This window comes from Pezoporus occidentalis, unplaced genomic scaffold, assembly GCF_034315485.1.
Source record: "Pezoporus occidentalis ecotype Australia unplaced genomic scaffold, CSIRO_AGI_Poc_V1 ctg84, whole genome shotgun sequence".
Lineage (NCBI taxonomy): Eukaryota > Metazoa > Chordata > Aves > Psittaciformes > Psittacidae > Pezoporus > Pezoporus occidentalis.
This window is the reverse complement of record NW_026916203.1, coordinates 2,996,364-3,008,644: the sequence shown is the minus strand read 5'-3', so window position 1 is coordinate 3,008,644 and position 12,281 is coordinate 2,996,364.

Below are 12,281 nucleotides of genomic sequence, written 5' to 3'. Positions count from 1 at the left end.
AGCCCTGCCTGTAGCACCAGTCTCGAAGCCAATCGTTTATGAACTGAATCTTCCCATTCCTTCCCACATCATCAGTGGAAGATGGAAGGAGTGAGGAGAAGATCACTTGAGCCCCAGACTCTTTCACCATCTGCCCCAAGGCCCTGTAGTCTTTCTTCATCCCCCTCAGACTGCGGGAAGCACCTTCCCCCCCACCTGTCTGGAAGATCAGCAGCGGGTAGTAGCCTGTCGGGTGCACCAGGTTGGGGAGCGCCCCAGTGATATCCCTGATCCGGGCTCCAGGCACACTACACACTTCCCTATGATGAGGGTCAACTCTGCATCTCGGGCCCTCTGTTCCTCTCAGAAGGGAATTGCCTACTACAATGACCCTTCTTTCTTTCTTTCTTATCAGAGGCAGTCTTGAGGTGAGAAGTCAATCGCCTTTTCCTATGTGGCCTTGTAGGCTGGCCTTGCCCCACATTCTCACCTACCTCTCCTTCAAGATCCAGGGCCTCGAACCTATTACGGAGGGACACCTGGGGAAGCAGGGCAGGAAGGGGGGAGGGTTTCCCACGCCGTCGAACTGGAACTCGCTTCCAACCCTCGTCGTCTTTTTGGTCCCCTACCTCTGCGCAACAGCTACAGGGCAGGGGCTGTCTCGGGCCATCCCCCTCTGTGTGAGAGGGCAGGGGGTCCTTCCCCTTTTGGGGGGTATCTCCCTGGAACCGTTCCGACTGGCACGCCAGGGAGTTACTCCACCAGTCGATCTCCCTTTCACACTCCCTGATGGTCCTCAGCGTCTCAACCTCCTCCTTAAGTCTTGCCACCAGGCTAAGCAGATCTTCTACCTGCTCACACCTCACACAGGTGGAATGCTGTCCTCCCTCCCCCGGCAGCAGCAGGCTCTGGCACTCCCTGCACCCAGAGACCTGAACAGCCACGGTTTGGGACGGGGTCTCTGTCTGAGTTGCTGCAGTCACCTTACTGCAAGCTCTCCTTCTGGAGGCGACCACATTGGTCAGCAGCCTGGGACACCAGCAACAGGGTCAGCAACACGACCTGCTCGCTCCTCCCTGCGCCCGGTGGGCAGCCGCTGCCCTCTCTGAGGCTCTTCCGAGGCAAGGGGCAGGCGGGTGGTCGCCATCACCGTGGGAACGCCCCCCGCCACGTCAGCCGCTCTCTCGCAAGGGCTGCTGGGGCTTGGGGGATCGGGAGATGTCGGGAGCCGCGATGTCTCTGCGCTATCCCCTCTGATTTTCCTCATCTCCGTTGACCCTCGCGGTCGCTGAAGCGTGCCGGCTGCGGCTCTAGCTGGGCTAGCTCCGATCAGCTGACTGAATGCTAGTAGCGAGTTTAAGCCGCTTTTAAATCTCCCGCCGTCACTGTGGGAACGCCAATCCATAAATGTCTTCTTAACTTTCTGTATGCCTTCTGACAGCCAGGATATCAGCATTTTCATTAAAACACTAGTAAAGAGGTAGAAATTTCCTTGATTTCAGATAGTTTTGCAATCATCTTTATAGCCTGTGGAAACTACTTCTCCCTTTCACATTATTGTCAGATATGAGTCAAATATTTAATTCCCCAGATGTACTCCAAATTTTAATCTCACTGAAATTTTTTCAAGATTGACTTATTTTCCCAGAGCCCAATGGAATATTGTAGGGGTTTTGAAAAGGTATTTCTTTGATATTTGGGGGGTTTATTTGAGGTTGAATAGGTTTTTTTAGTTAAGTATGTGTTATTGGTCTTTGTTTGTTTTGGTTTGGGGTGGTTTTTTTTGTTTGTTTGTGTTTTTTTTTAACTTCGGGTCCTTCCATGAGATAATTCTGGAATTTTCCTGGGTATTGAGATTCATTTACTGACTCTTTTGATGGTAGATGTTTTTGATGACACAAACAGCTGCAGTAAAATTACATTCTTTTATTACAGTATTTTCTGCAAGTTCTAACTTGCCAACTAACTTGAAAAGGGCATATCACCATCTTTTAATATTTTATATTCTTGAAAATTTAAGGCATCTGCTATTTCCATTGTTTCTTTTTCTATGCTAAGCCTTTTTATTGAGCTAAAGATGTTACACTAACATCTTAGCTCCAAAATTTAGATAAATAGAAAAATGCTTGCATTTAGGATTTACTTTTGACCTGTTTAGCTTTGCATTAGTTCTCCTGATAGGTGGGTCTACCAAGCCCATGGAAACATATAAGTCCTTTTACCATGTTAAAAACAAGTAGTTTGTAGGAAGGAGTCATCTTTTATTAGGTACCTTTTGTAAAAAGCTGGAACACTAGAATATTTCAGCTCAGATAGCTTGATGGACATACTGGGTTTGAGAAACTCTTGTTTGTGCTACAGACAATATTATGTAATGGTTCTTCAAGGGTTTATAATGAAGAATAGTATGGAGTGTCATTTATCCAAGTAAAGAAAGAAAAACTATTTAAAAAATCAGTAATTGTGACTTTTCTATCTGGTTTCAAACATTCTGCAGCACTGTAAACACTGAAATAAATTACATCCTTAACACCATCTTAATAGGACTAATCTTATTCATACAAGAGCAATTATCAAATCTCCAAGTGCAGTGTGTAATGTTTCCATGCTTCACAACCACGGTTGATACATGTGGTTATAACTTATATTCCCCTTTATAAATAAAGTATTCTCTGTTGACAGTAAGCAATATTATTGTTCTACTTTATATTAAAAGGATTTTGGCAAAAGTTTCAATGGAAAACAAGGATTTCTAGACACATACTCTAAAACTAGAGGATGTCTCACAACGTATGTGAATTTGTCTCTTTTTCCATTTTGCTCTTTCTTTTATTGTAGTATATTGAAAATGGACTTCAGATTAAATTAATTCAAACAAGAGAATTGGAATAGAGGACTATGAAGCCTCTTTAAATGTCTTGATCAAAGCTGCTGGGCTATGTACATGATCCTAGAACCACCTTCTGCCTAATAAGCTAGGAAAATTAAAATTTGACTGTGAATATGGAAGTATTGGACTTAATAAGGGTATATATTTACTGAGAATCCAGGTTCTCAAAAAGCATAAGCTGCAATACTTAAAAATTAGTGCCTGGGTTTAGACTACCAAAACTCGGACCACTAAATCGAATTAAATATTTAAATATTGAATAATTTTATTTAAAATTATCTAGCTTCATGGCAGGATCTGCAGGGAGATTTTATTTTCTGCAATTTCTTTAGCATAAAACAATGTCATAATTTTAATGTGTTCCTTTGTGATTTAAGTGCTAATTCATCTAAATCCCTTATAGTATTATTTGTTAAAGATATTTGTCTGCTTTTAGCTACATTAGAGGCTTGAGCAATTATAGAGATAGATGCCCTATGCCATCATGTTTTCCTTGTAGCAAATTTATTTAAAGCATATGTGATTTTACAGTAAAGTTGTTTGTTTTCAGTAAAAATATATTATCTAGCAGAATACTGGTGATGCATGTAGCAAAAATTATTTCATTAAAGGGAGAGTCACGTCATCATTCTGCTGTTCAATAACTTTGACTATAACCACTCTCCATACTTGTACTATGAAAAATATTTGTTTTCTCTGGACTAGTAGTAAGAGACAAATATACAAACAAAATTAGGTAGTTTATTTATTAAAAAATAACTAAAAAAAAGTAATAATGAAAATTATAGACAAAGGAAGAAACATTGTAAAATGTTGTGGGATATATAATCAAAAAGATTCAGTGAATCTGTGGTTTCTCTTCATTTTATTGTTTTAGAAAAAATGAAATCTTAAAACATCATTCAATATTCTCAGTGTGAATGCAAATCTCTTACAGAGCTGGTGTCCTGGATTTAGCCGTAACAGTTATTTTTCTCCTTCCTAGCAGTTGACGCAGTGCTGTGTTTCAGCTTTAGTCAAGAACAATGCTGATAACACCCCAGTGCTTCAGCTGCTGCTCAGTAGTGCTGTCCTGGGTTCAGCAGTAGCAGTCATTTTTCCCCTTCTTGGTAGCTGGTGCAGTGCAATGTTTTGACTTTCAGCTCGGGAACAGAGCTGATAACAAGCGATGTTTTGGTTTGGCCAAGGACTTTGTGAGCCTCATGCTCTGCCAGGGAGGAGGGGAAGCCAGGAGGAAGCAGAGACAGGACACCTGACCCAAACTGACCAAAGAGGTATTCCATACCACAGCACGTCATGCCCAGGATGTAACTGGGAGTTAGCCAGAAGGGCTGGGAGACTGCGGGGTTGGAGGAGGTATCGGTCGGTGCTTGGTCGGGCTGGGGGGGGCGAGTTATTGGTCGGCTGGTGGTGAGATGATGTATTCTCTTCCCTTGTTATTTCCTTTATCATTATTATCATTGGTGGTAGCAGTAGTGATCTGTGTTATACCTTAGTTACTAAACTGTTCTTATCTCAACCCGTGGGAGTTGCATTCTTTTCGATTCTCCTCTCCGTCCCTCCGAGAGCAGGGGGAGGGCAAGAAAAGGGGGGGAAGTGAGCGAACGAATTACCTGACTGGGTTTAAACCACGACAAGTGCTTACCTCGATCAAAGACTTTTCAGTCTCTCATGCTCTGCCAGTGAGGAGGACACAAGAAGTCTGGAGGAAGCAGAGACAGGACACCTGTCTCAAAGTAGCCAAAGGGGTATTCCATACCACAGCACTTCATGCTCAGTACAGAAAGTGAGGAGAGTTACCTGAAAGGGCCTATCACTTCTCAGGTCAGGCTAGGTATTGGTCAACGAGTCATGAGCAATTGTATAGAGCAGCACTTGGGTTTATTATTGTGGTTTTTTTTTCCTTCCCTTTTTCATTTTATATTCTTCCTCCTTGTTATTTCCCTTATCATTAATATTATTAGTGGTAGCAGTAGTGGTTTTATATTATACTTTAGTTATTGGACTTTTCCTGTCTTAAACTGAGGGGTTTACATTATTTCAGTTCTCCTTCCCATCCTGCTGGGAGCTAGGGTAAAGGGCAGGGGAGAAGAAAAGGGGGCGTGAGCAATCGGATGTGTGATGCTGACTTGCTGGCTGTGCTTAAACCACAACACCTGGAAAACTTTATATGATCCATATGGACCCAAAACCCTGACAATGAAGATCTGTTCCTTTTAAGAAATCATGTATCACATTAAAACCAGCAGCCAGCTATTCGATTGCAGTTCCTTTCTGCAAGTGGTCTGTCATAAAAAGCAAACATTGAAGTTAATTATATTTGCAACCATATTTGTTTTCAGTTCTTCTAAATTTCTGAGTTAGTCATTTTCTTGCAAGCCAGACAACTCATTTTTAGAAAGTAAAATTTTCTGTTCCTTGCTTTGATCATTAATAATGTATGTTATACGTATACTTCAATTGAAATTTTTTTTTTCCTCTGTATTCTGTCTTGGCATATGGAAATATGTGTCCACTTAGAATGGGATTCAAATGTTTATAGTCAAAGGCTAAGAAGAACACTAAATAATTTTTACTGAGCAGAATGATTAGGAAGAATGAAACATTTTTGTTTTCATAGTAAACAGCATGGAGTAAGACCATATTATTCCAGTACAACCATTTTTAACACAGCAGTTAGCAGACTGAGAGGAGTCCAAGGCTACTCAGAGCTCAGTTGTTACTACTTATCTTCTCGGCAAGATCAGAAATAGTCATAGCAGCAAATGCCTGAGAATCTGCTGTAGAGTTACTGGTGGCCATACATGGCCACCATTTTCTGCCTACCCAGAACTTTCTCATCAGTGCTCCCCACCTCACCCTTAACTTAGAGAACTAAGGCTTGGATTTCTGCAGCAAAACCCTTACGGTCTTAAGTTGATAACAACTTGGGAACGAAAGAAAATGTATTTCTTAATGAAAGATACCTTATAATTGGAGTTAATCGAGGGAAATAAGGCACATCTCTGAAGCCAGGGTGACTATTCAAGATGGCTATTACCAAGGGTATTACTGGCTATCACCAGTTGGGAACTGAAGCAATGAAAGTAAAAACACTGATTATACCACACGGGAAAGACAAATAATGGCATTTTAATGTCACTTTTTATCCCTATAAACTTTTTTATCTCAACTGTTGGATTATGTCTTAATTCCTCTTATCCAGGTTTTAAATAAGAACTTTTTTTTCACTATAGCCATATTTGAAATATTTCCCATTTAAGAAGAATTATTCCTTGCATGAAAAGTTTCATAAGATTCACACTTCTCAAAAAAGAGGGCAGTGACCTTGAGAAGGACAAATTGTGAGAGCTGTTAATTTATGTTGAATATTTCACACAGTTTTATTGAAAATCCCCTGACATGACTTGCCTCCATTTTCAAACATATATTCAGGAATTGTCCATGCATTCTAGTTAATAATATTTTTACCCTTTTTTATTCAAAACCCTTGGAGCAAAAACAAAAGAACGAAGTTAAATATAAATATAATGATGTGTAAAAGAAGGATCATATGTGAAATAAATTTATAATTTTTTTTAACTAAGAAAAGTATCCTACCCAGTGATTAATGGGTTGTATTACAAAAGATAGTGTATGGGAAATGTTCTTTACAATACCCTTGAGGTTTAAACCCAGTTGGCAATTAAGTACCACACAACCACTCGCTCACCCCAGTTTCTATACTAAGCGTGATGTTCTATGGTGTGGGATACCTCTTTGGTTAGTTTGGGTCAGGTGTTCTGTCCCTACTCCTACCTGGCTTCTTGTGCCCCTCCTTAGTGGAAGAGTATAAGAGACTGAAAAGTCTTTGATCAGGGTAAGTGCTACTGAGCAAGAAATAAAACATCAGTGTGTAAACAGCATTGTTCTTAGACTGAAGCCACAACACAGCATTGTATCAGCTACTAGGAAGAAAATTATCTCAGCTGAAACAAAGACAAATACAAAACCAGTCATCAGTGTATTTTTAGTTTGTATTAGTTGTTTTTAACTTTACTTTCAGGATAAATTTTAAGGCTGTAATGCCAAAAGTCTTTTGAAAAGTTTTAAGACTTCCTGGCTCACTGTCATAGTGCCAGATTGTCAAAAGCTGTGGTGGGAATATGACTTAAAAGCAATGCCATGGAACTGTGTCTTCCATGCTTTAGTTTAGGTGTCCATTATTGAATGCTCTCAGAGTACCAGGTTACAAAGACCTTCTGCCAGTTTATTCTCTAACTTTTCTGTGCTTAGGTGAATGAGTGTAGATTCATTATACACACTTTGCGTATGTATATGCAGGAACACACATACATCCAGTAATGTATAGAAGTGTGATCAGCAGGTCGAAGGAGGTGATCCTGCCCCTCTACTCTCGTGAGACCTCACTTGGAGTGTTGCATACAGTTCTGGTGTCATCAACATTACAAAGGCATGGAACTGCTGGAACAAGTCCAGAGAAGGGCCACGATGATGATCGGGGGCTGAGGCACCACCTGTATGAAGATAGGCTGAGAAAGTTTGGGCCGTTCAGCCTGGAGAAGAGAAGGCTGCGTGGTGACCTCATTGCAGCCTTCCAGTACCTGAAGGGGGCCTGGGGATGGACTATTCATTAGGGAATGTAGTAATAGGACAAAGGGTAATGGGCTGAAACTTAAACAGGGGAAGTTTAGATTGGATATACAGAAGAAGTTCTTTACTGTGATGGTGGTGAGGCACTGGAATGGGTTGCTCAAGGGAGCTGCGAATGCTCCATCCTTGGTGGTGTTCAAGGCCAGGTTGGACAAAGCCTCAGGTGACATGATTTAGTGTGAGGTGTCCCTGCCAATGCAGGGGGTTTGGAACGAGGTGATCTTAAGATCCTTTCCAACCCAAACTATTTTATGATTCAATGATTCTATGATATATGAACTGATTTATCAGCCTTGAAATGTTCATATTGATAATTATAGCATTTTTAAAACAGAATAATTGGTGACTTAACCTCAGGTTGTACACTCTAGATAAGAGTGTGTAAGAAGTGTTTCAAATGTTCCTATATGTCCTGGGTTCAGCAGTAGCAGTCATGTTTTTCTTTTGCGTTAGCTGGTGCAGTGCTGTGTTTTGACTTCCAGTTTGAGAACAGTGTTGGTGAAGCCGATGTTTTCGGTTGTTGCTAAGTGATGTTTACCCTGACCAAGGACTTTGTGAGGCTCATGCTCTGCCAGGGAGGAGGGGAAGCTGTGAGGAAGCAGAGACGGGGCGCCTGACCCGGGCTAGCCGGGGAGGTATTCCATACCACAGCACGTCATGGCCGGGGTGAGGGGTAACTGGGAGTTACCCGGAAGAACAGGGGCTTCCAGGTGGAACTCGCCTTCTTGGCCGGTGGTATCATATTCTCTTCCCTTGTTATTTTCCCTTATCATTGTTTTAGCTGATAGTACCGGTGGTGATTTGTTGCTGGACTGTTCTTGTCTCAACCCGTAGGAGTTGCACTCTCTCGATCCTCCTCCCCATTCCTCCGGGAGCGGAGAAGGGGAGAACCCCGGTGGAGGGGGGGACACGGACCTCGATTGTTGCCAGCTCGGCACCACTCACTGGGAGTGAGTGAACAAGTTACCTGACTGGGTTTAAACCACGACACTATAAAAATTATTTCCTTTTTATATAAACTTTACAAATTTTAAATAAATTCATCAGCATCTACAATATATTAATGTTATTCTTATAAGGATATTTTCTTTACAGGAGATTGTGAAACATTTTTTTAATGTAGCTGGTTTATTGCTAGCAAAATTATTCCAAGTAATATCTGCATTAATTTACTGGTTTTACAACAGATTTCTATGTAATGTACAATGGAGTAGCTAAGCAATGACACAGGTTTCCCGGAGATGTGCAATTTTGATTCTTGGGTAAATCTAAAAATGAACTGGATGAAGCCCTGAAAAACATACTTTGACTGAAGTTAGCTTTTTTTTTTTTCAGGGAATTAGACCAGATGACCTGCGTAAGTTCTTTCCAACCTAAATTTTTCTATCATTCTGTCCTAATTGGAAAAGGCCAAATGTTATTCATATGGTAGTTTACGAGGCATTCATAGAGTAGTTTAGTAATATAGTAGACAAGAGAGGTTAGGTGAAGGTATACGCAGGACTGAAGTTCGTATGTTCTTTTGTAAAGCATCATTCATAATTCAACAGAATCCTTAACTTTTTAAATTGTGTATACTGTGAATGTAATGAATGCGGAGGATATGGAAACAACAGGGAAAACATGTAAAGGGCAAAATTTTATTTTTCCTTCATCATGCCCACTGAACCCCTTAAAAAACAGCAAGCGAGCAAACACAAACAGAACAAAAAAACCCCACAAACCAACCAACCAACCAACCAAACAAACAAACAAAAAAGCCCCCCAAAACCCCAAAACAAAACCCCACAGCATTTGAGGAGGTAAGAAATATTTCCTAAAATAGTCTTTAATTAAGTTAAAGAGAGACATAACATTTCAAACTATGCAATTAGACTTTTCCATCTAATAGAATAAGAAAACCAAAACCCAAAACAAAAGCCAATAGATTCTAATGTCGGATTGCTTTTCTTAACTCATTACAGCTGTAAACTATGTGATGTTTCAATTGTTTTTGCTCTTTGTTTGGGTTTGTTGGGGTTTTTTTGGCTCTTAATAATTATTTTTCATTAGAATGTTATACTTCACGACAACAACCATATTAAATTTTCCCAGTGTCTCCTGGACAGCCTCTACCATCTGCATTCTTGCATGGTTGGATCCTATTCTTGGTATAATTTGTTGGAGGGAAGAAGAAAAAAAAGCTACAACAGAACCTCAGAAAATTTCGCACATCTGTTCCTACAGGTGACCTTACATTCTTTTTCATTTATAATTAATGAAAAATAATGGTGCTGGCACAAGTTAATTACTATGAAAAATTACAGTTTATGCTATTCATTATTTTAATGGTAAATTACTTGAGATGTTCAAATACTTGCCTAAGCAATTAGAAGTGTTCATAAGGAGTTCACCTCTGATTTTTTTCTTCTTTTTTTTGCATGAATTTGTGCTCTGTGTAGTGAAGGGAGCATCCAATGTTTTTCATTAACAGTCGAGGTAACACAACAAGAGATATTAATCACTAGTCCTGTGTCTGAGGGAGGAAATGAAGAGCAGCTAAACATATGTTGATGAAGCAGAGGTCAAGCAACAATACACACGGTATTTATTATAGTTAAACTTTTTCAACAGATCTAGAAGAAATGTTATTAAACCTTGTCATTAATGCATTTGAAAATGATTTAATATAAGTAATTGGAGGTACCAATTGGAGGTCACCAAAATATTAAATTACTTGTTTAAAAAATGTAATTAATATTTTCCTAATTAGCACAAGTAAATTAGGATATTGTTTCTTTTATATCTTGCTTTTCTTATGAATACACAAATTAGAAAAAATATGTGATATTTTTCAGATAATTAAAGACAGTGTATGGTTGAAACATGCTAAACAAGTCTAACGTGTGTAGGCAAATGACTAGGAAAAAAACCCTCATCCAATATATATTTAGACTCAATAATAACCAAGAATGTGTTGCCTTGTATTTCACTTAGAAAACTGAATCAATGAGGTATAATATTCTTTTTACTGCCTATCACTGGTGTATACTTTGAACAATGCATGGATTAACAAAAAATTAGCTCCACAAGCACTATTAAACCTGTTTATCTTTCATCTAATTAGCTTTTAGGTAGATTAACTCCTACTTCTTTATTCAACAATCTACTGCTATGTTAACCTTATAGAAATCATATCAGTTTCAGCACAAGAACTATCATGAATCATAGAACACACAGACTGTAAAATAACACTTCAATATATATCAAACATCTGATTCCAGAAACAAAGCCACAGTGCAAGGATTTTACAACAAAACAGAAATCACATGAGCCAGAAAACACGTAAAATAGTACAGAGCGCTAAAAAAAAAAACTCTAGATTTTGGTACTTTGAAAATACTGTAGACAGCATTAAGTGTCATGATATCTATAGATACGTTACTTCTGGCTGGAATGCATCAATCGAGTACATCAATCTGACACACAAGTACATAGAAAAAGACAGAAATTTCTAACAGATCTCAAACACAGCGGAAAATAACCTGCAAGAAATTTCCTCATTTTTATACACTTGCTGAATTGCATTTCTTTTAGAACATTAAACATTAACAATTTAATGTTTAATGATAACATCCACACCATATATAGAATATCCCTCATGATTCTGAGGCTAAGGTTTATCTTAGTCATTTTTATTTATTTATTTATGCACTGTAAGTGGTGCTTAGAAAAAGCCATGATGCCTGTTAAAACGCTAACAAACTGTAGACTTAATGTTCTCACTGTAAATTTGTAGCACTGTTGAGTATTTCAAAAGCAACATCAACAAACTATAAATAGACTGTGCTTTTGTAATGCAAACAGACATTCACTAGGAACTTCTCCAATACCACTGAACTAATTTTCATTTAAAGCTAATGAAGACATGACCCAGGATCTCCAAATCTTGAGGTCTATTATCTAGACATTAACCAACTGTTCCTCTACTTCTGTGTTGCTTGTTTGCATTTTATGTAATAGATTAAATTCAACAGAGGTATTTATCCTACAAAACAAAACAAAACAAAAAACCGAAAACAACTTTTTACATAAATACCTTCTAAGCTCCAAAGGAAGAGCTCTGACACTAGCTATAAAACCAGAAGCAGAAACAGTGTATCAGTGCCAAGAAGAACTTGGCACTGTAAGGCGTTTGTAGGTTACGCAAGGGATTTGACAAAGAGGTAGTCTCATCAACACCAAAATATTCTAAGATTCAAAGTTATTTTACTAACCTACTAGTATATACTTTAAACAATACTGTAGCAATCAAAAGTATAGGTCATCACATTAATAAATACTTTGTCTTTTGCTGTTATTGGTCCTTTTGGTAACTGTATATGAAGCCTGTGAAAAATGGTAGGTTTTGGAAATACCTGGGAAATGGATGTCTTTACTTAAAACCATTTTTTTTAACATTCCCTTATGAAAAGTCTGTGGGGTGTCTTGTTAGCTTGTTTTATTTTATGTATTTATTTATTCACCTGTATCTTTAGTTGAAACATTTTACTCTCTTTTTTAATTATCTCATATATATATAAATATGGCTTAAATATGTAAATCTGTGCAGCTCCTAGATACTTCCCCTCCTAAGCCATAGCAGGAAACAGCACTGGCTTTGCCTACGCTAACCACTAATACTTTAAACCTCTGTACTCATAAGGTTGAAACGCAGCTGAGTGTATTCTGAAGGTATTACACCAAAGTTTCCCTGGGTTTGAATTGTCACAATTCCATT